The sequence below is a fragment of the Lissotriton helveticus genome, chromosome 10 (genome assembly GCF_964261635.1).
Source record: "Lissotriton helveticus chromosome 10, aLisHel1.1, whole genome shotgun sequence".
Taxonomy (NCBI): domain Eukaryota; kingdom Metazoa; phylum Chordata; class Amphibia; order Caudata; family Salamandridae; genus Lissotriton; species Lissotriton helveticus.
In genome coordinates, this window is record NC_136071.1 from 600861163 (window position 1) to 600871405 (window position 10243).

A 10243-nucleotide genomic window follows, 5' to 3' on the forward strand; every position below is an offset into this window, starting at 1 on the left:
TTAGAGGCTCAACTACAAAACAATGTGTGAAGCCAGTGTGAAGACTTGATTAGAAACAAATCCTCCAACCATGTTGTTAATGTTGTCCTTCTTATCATAAAGTACAGAAGAAACAACAATCCGGACAAGTCACTGTCACCAGTTATAAGCCCATTAAAATCAAATATGGACTTCAATCATGTTGGGAAATCACAAAGGCTACCCAAATTTACAGGTTGATATGACTGTAACCTGAGCTATATACACGGACTCAGATCTATTACCGAGTGATATACCAGGAAATTTCCTCATTGAGGCCGTGTCGCACGCAATCCAATTGGTATATCCAAAAGGTTTCCCTTTTCTTGCGTGTAATGTCTACCATTTGGCCTAATTTTGGTTGCACTTTCTCCAAAATGCACCATTTGATCTCTTGTTCATCATGGTTCATTTCGAGGAAATGCTCCACCAAGGGGGCTGACGTTCTCTTTGTTCTTATCGCCGATTTGTGCTCACTGAAACGTACCCGAAATTCTCGGCCGGTCTCACCTACATAGGCAAGTCCGCAGCTGCAGAATAGAATGTATATGATGTTTTTACTGCGGCAGTTGGTCAAGTGACGCAGCTTGACACTCTTGTTGTTATATTCTACAGTTTCTGAGACAATAGCAGAGTTACAAGCGTGGCAGGAGCCACACCTGTGGTTGCCCAAAATGATGGGGAGCCCCGGAATAGGGCAAAGGCCTTCCGTAGGGGGTCTTTTGATTTGACGGGTATGTACCAACATATCCCGCAAATTCTGATTCCTCCTATATGCCAGGAGGGGCAGTGGCAAAGCCGGTACTTGATCATCCACATTCAAGATTTTCCAGTTTTTATTTATGATATTCCTAATCTTGAAATTTAAGGTGGAATGATTTACCACACAGGTGATGCGGTTATGTTCAGGTTGTTTCGATCCCTGGAGTAGGGCCATTCTGTCGTAATATTTTGCCCTCTTGAAAGCATGTCGTACAAGACGATGTGGGTAGCCTCGTTTCAACAGTCTATCCTTCAATTCGTCTCCATGCTTATGATATGTTTCCATATCCGTACAATTTCGGCGAATCCGCAAGAATTCGCCAAAAGGAATAGACTCTCTTTGACAGTTTGGGTGAAAGCTATCAAATTTGAGAATGGTGTTCTTTGCGGTTGGTTTCCTGAACAAGCAGACCTTCAATTCACCAGTTGTCCCTTCAATGCTGATATCTAAGAAATCTACCCTATGGTTATTATAGTTCACGGTAAATTTCAAATTTGCGTCGCTGGCATTTAGCCAAAGAACAAAAGATTCCAACATTTCCACCGACCCCCTCCAAACAAAAAAAATGTCGTCTATAAAACGCCTCCATCCGGAGACATTTTCGAAGAAGGGCGCCAACTCGTTGAAGATGTTGCATAATTCCCACTCACCCATAAATGCGTTGGCTACACTAGGGGCACAAGATGCTCCCATCGAGGTGCCTTTAATCTGTTTAAAGAGTGAGCCATTGTATTCAAAAAAATTGTTCAAAAGAACAATTTCAAGACACTGTAAGATGAACATGTCTGGGCGGTTGTTAGGGTATCTATCCAGAAGGGATGACACCGCTCGTAACGCTCGACACTGAGGTATGTTGGTATAGAGTGCCTCAATGTCGAGCGTCACAAGAATGTCAGTCTCTGGATCAAAAGGTAAACCTTCAATTTTTTTAATGATGTCGCCCGTATCCCGGATATATGACGAATATTTCTGTGTGAGAGGACACAAAAAAGTGTCCACATATTTGGACAGGGGCTCCGTACATGAACCGATGGTAGATATTATTGGTCTCATGGGGGGGTCACTCTCAGACTTATGAGTCTTAGGGAGGCCATATAGGGCCGAGATGATCGGACAAGATTTATTCAGAAAAGCAAGTTCATCCTCACAAATGAATCCTTCCCTGAATGCCTCCTGAGTCATCTCATGTATACGTACATTCAATCTGTCTATCTCCCTTCTTTGTGCCGGTCGATAATGGTCTGTAACTGCCAGCATCTCCATCATTTTCTGGTCATACAAGGTTTTGTCAAACACTGTAACGCCTCCACCTTTGTCACAAGGCTTAATGACAATAGAGGGGTCTGCCTTCAGTTTATTTAGTGATGTCAGTTCCAATTTGGACAGATTAAGTTTGGGTTTTTGAGGGTTCTTAATGACACGTTCAATGTCCCGAAGGACACTTTGTTCGAAGATACGAACCTCAGCTCCCACCATGTCCATAGTCGGAGTAAACGTGGATGGTGGTTTACAATTAGATAAATTGTCATCCACACTGTTGGTCGGTCTGTCTGAAAAGAATCTGTTAAGCCTAACTTTGCGAAAGAAAGCGAATAAATCCTCATATAGTTTAAACTTATTCAAGCACACGCTAGGCACGAATGACAAACCTTTGCTAAGTATTTTGAGGTCTTCAGGTGCAAGATTGTGTGTTGATAGGTTATAGATGGGTAGACTCTCCCCACTGGGATTAGCACTCTCAAAGGTGCCATCTACCACCAATACTGCTGGTTTCGGGTCCTGACATATTGTTGAGGAGGTTGAGGGCTCATCTGATGTTGTGCCCCCTGATCCTGCCATCGGACATTCCTTCCTCGATATGGGCCCCGGGGTAAAAAACCACGTGCATGAAAAGGTCGTTGGTTCATTCTCCCCCTAAATGGTCTAGGATTGTATTGGCCTGGGTTTGAGTCTTGATAATTATCTCCATCAGACCCGGAAGAACCAGAGTCTGAGAAATTAGTGTATCTCCTATGTTGGTAACTCTCTGAGTTTGAATCATAGTTACCTGATGTGGTTTGTTGATAGTGGGTCGGGTTGAGATAAGGATAAATTTTCTCTTTTGTGAACCACCTCACATCTTTACGTAGTTTCTCAGTCTTCTTATTAGTAAGGTAGGTGTCAAAGTCTTTCATTTCAGATTGAATTCTATCCAGACAGTTCTTTGCTTCCTCAACAGCTGTAGAGGCATTAAGTTTTGCCTCCAATGCATCGATATCTCTCAGGAGGGCAGATGCTACATCTTTGGCAGTTTCGATGATGAGCATCATCCAGTCCCTGGAGCAGCGGTTCGAAATGAGTGACCACCGCTCCAGGAACACCTTTGGATTTTCAGACGATGATTTCAACTCCCTGATGGGTAGAGTTACAGGAGATACGGGCCCTCCCCCCACCCACCAATTAGATAATAGTGAGTGGCAAAATTTACTCAACATGCGTAAGAAACTTAAGCGGATAGAATCCCACGCTTTTTACATGTTTGAGTATCTTAAGGTTGGAGTAATTCCCTCAGGATTGCGAGTTCGCAATGCACCCGCCCTTTTCATTGAGATCAGAAAGTTCCTGGAGCGGTGGTCACTCATTTCGAACCGCTGCTCCAGGGACTGGATGATGCTCATCATCGAAACTGCCAAAGATGTAGCATCTGCCCTCCTGAGAGATATCGATGCATTGGAGGCAAAACTTAATGCCTCTACAGCTGTTGAGGAAGCAAAGAACTGTCTGGATAGAATTCAATCTGAAATGAAAGACTTTGACACCTACCTTACTAATAAGAAGACTGAGAAACTACGTAAAGATGTGAGGTGGTTCACAAAAGAGAAAATTTATCCTTATCTCAACCCGACCCACTATCAACAAACCACATCAGGTAACTATGATTCAAACTCAGAGAGTTACCAACATAGGAGATACACTAATTTCTCAGACTCTGGTTCTTCCGGGTCTGATGGAGATAATTATCAAGACTCAAACCCAGGCCAATACAATCCTAGACCATTTAGGGGGAGAATGAACCAACGACCTTTTCATGCACGTGGTTTTTTACCCCGGGGCCCATATCGAGGAAGGAATGTCCGATGGCAGGATCAGGGGGCACAACATCAGATGAGCCCTCAACCTCCTCAACAATATGTCAGGACCCGAAACCAGCAGTATTGGTGGTAGATGGCACCTTTGAGAGTGCTAATCCCAGTGGGGAGAGTCTACCCATCTATAACCTATCAACACACAATCTTGCACCTGAAGACCTCAAAATACTTAGCAAAGGTTTGTCATTCGTGCCTAGCGTGTGCTTGAATAAGTTTAAACTATATGAGGATTTATTCGCTTTCTTTCGCAAAGTTAGGCTTAACAGATTCTTTTCAGACAGACCGACCAACAGTGTGGATGACAATTTATCTAATTGTAAACCACCATCCACGTTTACTCCGACTATGGACATGGTGGGAGCTGAGGTTCGTATCTTCGAACAAAGTGTCCTTCGGGACATTGAACGTGTCATTAAGAACCCTCAAAAACCCAAACTTAATCTGTCCAAATTGGAACTGACATCACTAAATAAACTGAAGGCAGACCCCTCTATTGTCATTAAGCCTTGTGACAAAGGTGGAGGCGTTACAGTGTTTGACAAAACCTTGTATGACCAGAAAATGATGGAGATGCTGGCAGTTACAGACCATTATCGACCGGCACAAAGAAGGGAGATAGACAGATTGAATGTACGTATACATGAGATGACTCAGGAGGCATTCAGGGAAGGATTCATTTGTGAGGATGAACTTGCTTTTCTGAATAAATCTTGTCCGATCATCTCGGCCCTATATGGCCTCCCTAAGACTCATAAGTCTGAGAGTGACCCCCCCATGAGACCAATAATATCTACCATCGGTTCATGTACGGAGCCCCTGTCCAAATATGTGGACACTTTTTTGTGTCCTCTCACACAGAAATATTCGTCATATATCCGGGATACGGGCGACATCATTAAAAAAATTGAAGGTTTACCTTTTGATCCAGAGACTGACATTCTTGTGACGCTCGACATTGAGGCACTCTATACCAACATACCTCAGTGTCGAGCGTTACGAGCGGTGTCATCCCTTCTGGATAGATACCCTAACAACCGCCCAGACATGTTCATCTTACAGTGTCTTGAAATTGTTCTTTTGAACAATTTTTTTGAATACAATGGCTCACTCTTTAAACAGATTAAAGGCACCTCGATGGGAGCATCTTGTGCCCCTAGTGTAGCCAACGCATTTATGGGTGAGTGGGAATTATGCAACATCTTCAACGAGTTGGCGCCCTTCTTCGAAAATGTCTCCGGATGGAGGCGTTTTATAGACGACATTTTTTTTGTTTGGAGGGGGTCGGTGGAAATGTTGGAATCTTTTGTTCTTTGGCTAAATGCCAGCGACGCAAATTTGAAATTTACCGTGAACTATAATAACCATAGGGTAGATTTCTTAGATATCAGCATTGAAGGGACAACTGGTGAATTGAAGGTCTGCTTGTTCAGGAAACCAACCGCAAAGAACACCATTCTCAAATTTGATAGCTTTCACCCAAACTGTCAAAGAGAGTCTATTCCTTTTGGCGAATTCTTGCGGATTCGCCGAAATTGTACGGATATGGAAACATATCATAAGCATGGAGACGAATTGAAGGATAGACTGTTGAAACGAGGCTACCCACATCGTCTTGTACGACATGCTTTCAAGAGGGCAAAATATTACGACAGAATGGCCCTACTCCAGGGATCGAAACAACCTGAACATAACCGCATCACCTGTGTGGTAAATCATTCCACCTTAAATTTCAAGATTAGGAATATCATAAATAAAAACTGGAAAATCTTGAATGTGGATGATCAAGTACCGGCTTTGCCACTGCCCCTCCTGGCATATAGGAGGAATCAGAATTTGCGGGATATGTTGGTACATACCCGTCAAATCAAAAGACCCCCTACGGAAGGCCTTTGCCCTATTCCGGGGCTCCCCATCATTTTGGGCAACCACAGGTGTGGCTCCTGCCACGCTTGTAACTCTGCTATTGTCTCAGAAACTGTAGAATATAACAACAAGAGTGTCAAGCTGCGTCACTTGACCAACTGCCGCAGTAAAAACATCATATACATTCTATTCTGCAGCTGCGGACTTGCCTATGTAGGTGAGACCGGCCGAGAATTTCGGGTACGTTTCAGTGAGCACAAATCGGCGATAAGAACAAAGAGAACGTCAGCCCCCTTGGTGGAGCATTTCCTCGAAATGAACCATGATGAACAAGAGATCAAATGGTGCATTTTGGAGAAAGTGCAACCAAAATTAGGCCAAATGGTAGACATTACACGCAAGAAAAGGGAAACCTTTTGGATATACCAATTGGATTGCGTGCGACACGGCCTCAATGAGGAAATTTCCTGGTATATCACTCGGTAATAGATCTGAGTCCGTGTATATAGCTCAGGTTACAGTCATATCAACCTGTAAATTTGGGTAGCCTTTGTGATTTCCCAACATGATTGAAGTCCATATTTGATTTTAATGGGCTTATAACTGGTGACAGTGACTTGTCCGGATTGTTGTTTCTTCTGTACTTTATGATAAGAAGGACAACATTAACAACATGGTTGGAGGATTTGTTTCTAATCAAGTCTTCACACTGGCTTCACACATTGTTTTGTAGTTGAGCCTCTAACATTGAGGTGATGTATCATACTAGGTACAGCCCCTCTTGGGTTTGCAGCTGGGAAAACTTTTTTATGAGATCAGGGGAGTCTGATCGTGAGCTTACCGACCTCTGCAACTACGTTCTTCTCCTTGGGCAGCATGAAACCGTTCCAATATGGCGCAGGATTTGTGCTATTGCGGACTCCTATTTACATCACATGTTAGTGGATGTGCCCGTGAAATGGTAGAGAAGTTGATCCACCCGAGTCTCTTGTCTTTATGAATTATTTACTCTTTACCGTTTTGGACGTGGAGTTGTAGCAAAGGAATTTGGACTCTGACACCAGACGACTTTTGGCAATCTGACCGATTTTGGCAACTTTATTGCATCCCTGGGCAGTATGACAACTTTCCAAGATGGCGCAGTTTTTGTGCTATTGCGGAGCCCTAGTTATATCAAGAGTAGGAGTCCGCCTTTCTGTTTGACCACCGCGCGTTGTCTACACCACGTGCCCACATAATGGCGAAGAACTGAGTTTATTTCAGTTTTTGTCTTTTTTGTTGTGGACGCCGAGTTTGCTCATACATAGGCGCCTTCATAATTGTTCTGTGTTTACATCACGTATCGATATAACGGAGAGTAACTAGATTGAGTCCAGCCTCTGTTTCCATGATCTGCCCACTCCCTGGGATGTCGCGATAATTCATACTTTCTCTACAAATACTTCCGGGTTGCATCAGGGCTCTGTCCGATGTCGTCGTTGACCGTGGCGTTCCGGTTTTACCGTGCACTTTGTGCACATTTGCGGTAAGGGCTCTTTAGGTTTACCTTATGTTAGGAGTAAGAACATGCTTAGAACTGACATTTGTTCGAGCCTAGCGTCTAATGGAAAGTTAGCTCTGACCCCTATTTAGAATACGCTTTTAGTGAACATGCTGGGGACATGTCTCGTGGTATCGCGGCATCTTTGTCGGACTTAATGTCCAGTTCTCGGACATATATGGCAAGGGCCTCTTGGTTCATGTGTTTATGCAGGACTTTGTTTTAATACGAACGTTATGCCGATCTACATGTTTTAAGTCAAGTTAGCGTAGGCGGATATTACACCTTCCGCGTGCTTTATATAGGTCAGGTACCCGTACCCTGAGAAATGTTATTACACCGTTTGTGTGTTTTATGTATATAGGGTGTCCTCACCCTGAGTAATGCTATCCTGGTTCCGCGTCAGTCGTGAGACTCCTATTCTGTCCGGAAGCGTTTTACAAGACACAACGGAGAGTGAATTTACTGGTAAAAGGGAGTCTTGCAATTGAAACCTGATTACTCTGATTACTCGCATTAGGGAGGAGTTAGTGTCTCTTAAAGTAATATAATCGACATGTGTGTTTAGAAAGAGACTGCACACTTATTAAAAGTCTCCATCTTACTCTTTATTTAGAGAATCCTCCTCGGTGGGCATTCAGGTCGGAAACGGAAAGACACGCTCTTGTCTTACAAACTAAGGAATTTCCTGACATAATATGTAAGCAATTTTGCTTACTAACTATAGGTGGGTACCATTTACCTCTATACATGTAATCTATGGACTCTCTGTTGCTTGATTTCATATAGAGACCATCAATGGTCCACTTTTTGCCTTCTCTTTTTCTTTATGGTACAGTCAATCTCAATTAATCCACGGATCAAGCTTTATAATTGGGCGACATCGGGTTCTTACCAATTGGGTATTCTTGGAGAGACACCCATCTCTGGAGAATGAGGTAAGGTATGGCCCTGGGCTGTAGCACTCATGAGTCACATGTATAGTGACCATTGGACTATGATTCTTAATAAAATGTCCCTGATTCTCTTACTGTTATAGGAATGAATAGAAAGAGAATCCTTATACCTGTGATACAGCCACGTACTTGAATACACACCAAGACTTGAATACATACCAAGCCCTCACGGTGTGAGTGTTTTCTGTCCTTTCCTTGCCACTTTTGACCATTGTGGAATTTTTTGAATAGGTCCTGATATATGGGCATTAGGGTTTGTACCATGACGAAACTCGTACGATTTATTGCATCACCTCATTGTAAGATTGACATTAATGCATTCCGGTGTGGAGTTTGACAGTGGTGCGTTACTAAGTTGGGATTGGTGTCAACAATCTGTTTTTATCTTGCTAATAATCTGTGGGTTTTTGCAATTCTTGCTTGGTGACAGCACCTACAACCACTGTCATTATATCTTTTAGGTCCCCTTTGGTCTCACTGGGTTGCAGTTCATCTGGGAAAAGGTCCTGAGGAAGGTGGCCTAGAGCCGCCGAAACGCGCGTCGACTACCAGAGTGCGGGTCTCAATATTCTGGTTGAGACCGTCCTAGTGACAGGGGTCTCCCTGTCTACTAGTACCCAGCTACCTTTTTACATTTGGAGTATTTGTGAATGTGTATGCATGAGTGTGTTAGTTGTTTGTGTGGATGAGAACCTTTTGGGACACATGATTTGTTTTTTCTTCCTTTTTTTTGTAAATGAAATTAATTTTTTGCGGTTTATGTACAATGTTTTTGTAAATAGTGATTTCTTTTTCCTGTTGTATATATTGTGTTAATAATGTATTCTTGTTATATGGATTTTGTGATTTAACTTTCTTTGGTGTTTCCAAATAATTAATTTTGTATCATATTTGTGAGAGTAATGCTAATACCTCAAAGTATAAATTATGAAAATAATAAATGATATATATTTTTGAAAAAAATGAGAAAAAAATGTGGTTGGTGTAACTCTGTCACTTTTTATATAAAGAATACGATTAATACAGATCTGGAATAACTGAGGCCTAGGAGGGAACTTTTTCTCTTATTGATGATCGTAACCCCCCAAGAACTCTTTTGAGATCGCAGTCATGGTTGGGTGATTTTCTGGATGCGATGGGTTTAGTGGATAGCTGGAGGCACCTGCCTCCTGGACAGTTACAGTACACCTTTCACTCGGGAGCGCATGGTAGTCTTTCGAGGCTTGATTATATTCTAGTACCAGCGGTGCAGATGGTCTCTGTAACGGAAGTGCGTCAATTGGCTAGGGGGATCTCGGATCACTCTCCACTTTGGCTTGGGATTGATTTGTCCTTGGGAACGGAGGGCCGTGTTGCCCCGATCAACCCCTGGCACCTATGCAACTGCAGTGGTTCAATGCATGGAACACTACTTTAATGAGAACGTGGGATCGGTGTCCTCTTCCGTTTCCCTCTGGGAGGCCTATAAGGCCGTGATTCAGGGTCAGGTCCTGTCCTTGATTGCTAGCGCTAAGAAAAGTAAGCATGAGGAGGTTGTTTGCCTTGAGAATGGTGTCACGGCTTTGGAGGAAGACTTGGAATCCGGGGTTACACCCGAGAAGTTGCATGTTTTGGCCCTTAAACAGGCTGAATACAGGGCTCTGGTGACGGATGCAGCCAGGATGATGTATCGTGTGCAACAGGGGAGAATGTATGATGTTGGTGATAAGGCCGGGAAGTTGATTGCTTGGTTGGACAAGAGAGAGTGTTTGAATAGGGTTGTGCCTGCTGTGGAAGGGGTGGATGGCTCGCGGGTTGTGGACCCTGTTGGGATAGTCGCGGCTTTTGCTCAGCACTTCCAGAAGGTTTACGCTCCGGCTCGGACAGGCCGGAGGAGGACTCACATTTGCTACTGAGAGATATCGCGTTGCCTAGCCTCTCGGAGTGTGACCGTGAGCTTATGGAAGCGGATTTTTCCGCTGACGAAATAGCGCTT

At 43.5% G+C, this 10243-nt stretch overlaps 1 long non-coding RNA gene across 1 annotated transcript; it reads left to right on the top strand.

Moving 5' to 3' along the window:
- Positions 1–7208: 7208 nt before the first annotated feature.
- Positions 7209–9291, top strand: LOC144785424 (uncharacterized). The gene is made up of 5 exons (XR_013601877.1): positions 7209–7297; positions 7929–8039; positions 8151–8250; positions 8352–8441; positions 8730–9291. It is a non-coding gene; the product is annotated as an uncharacterized LOC144785424 (long non-coding RNA).
- Positions 9292–10243: the final 952 nt, after the last annotated feature.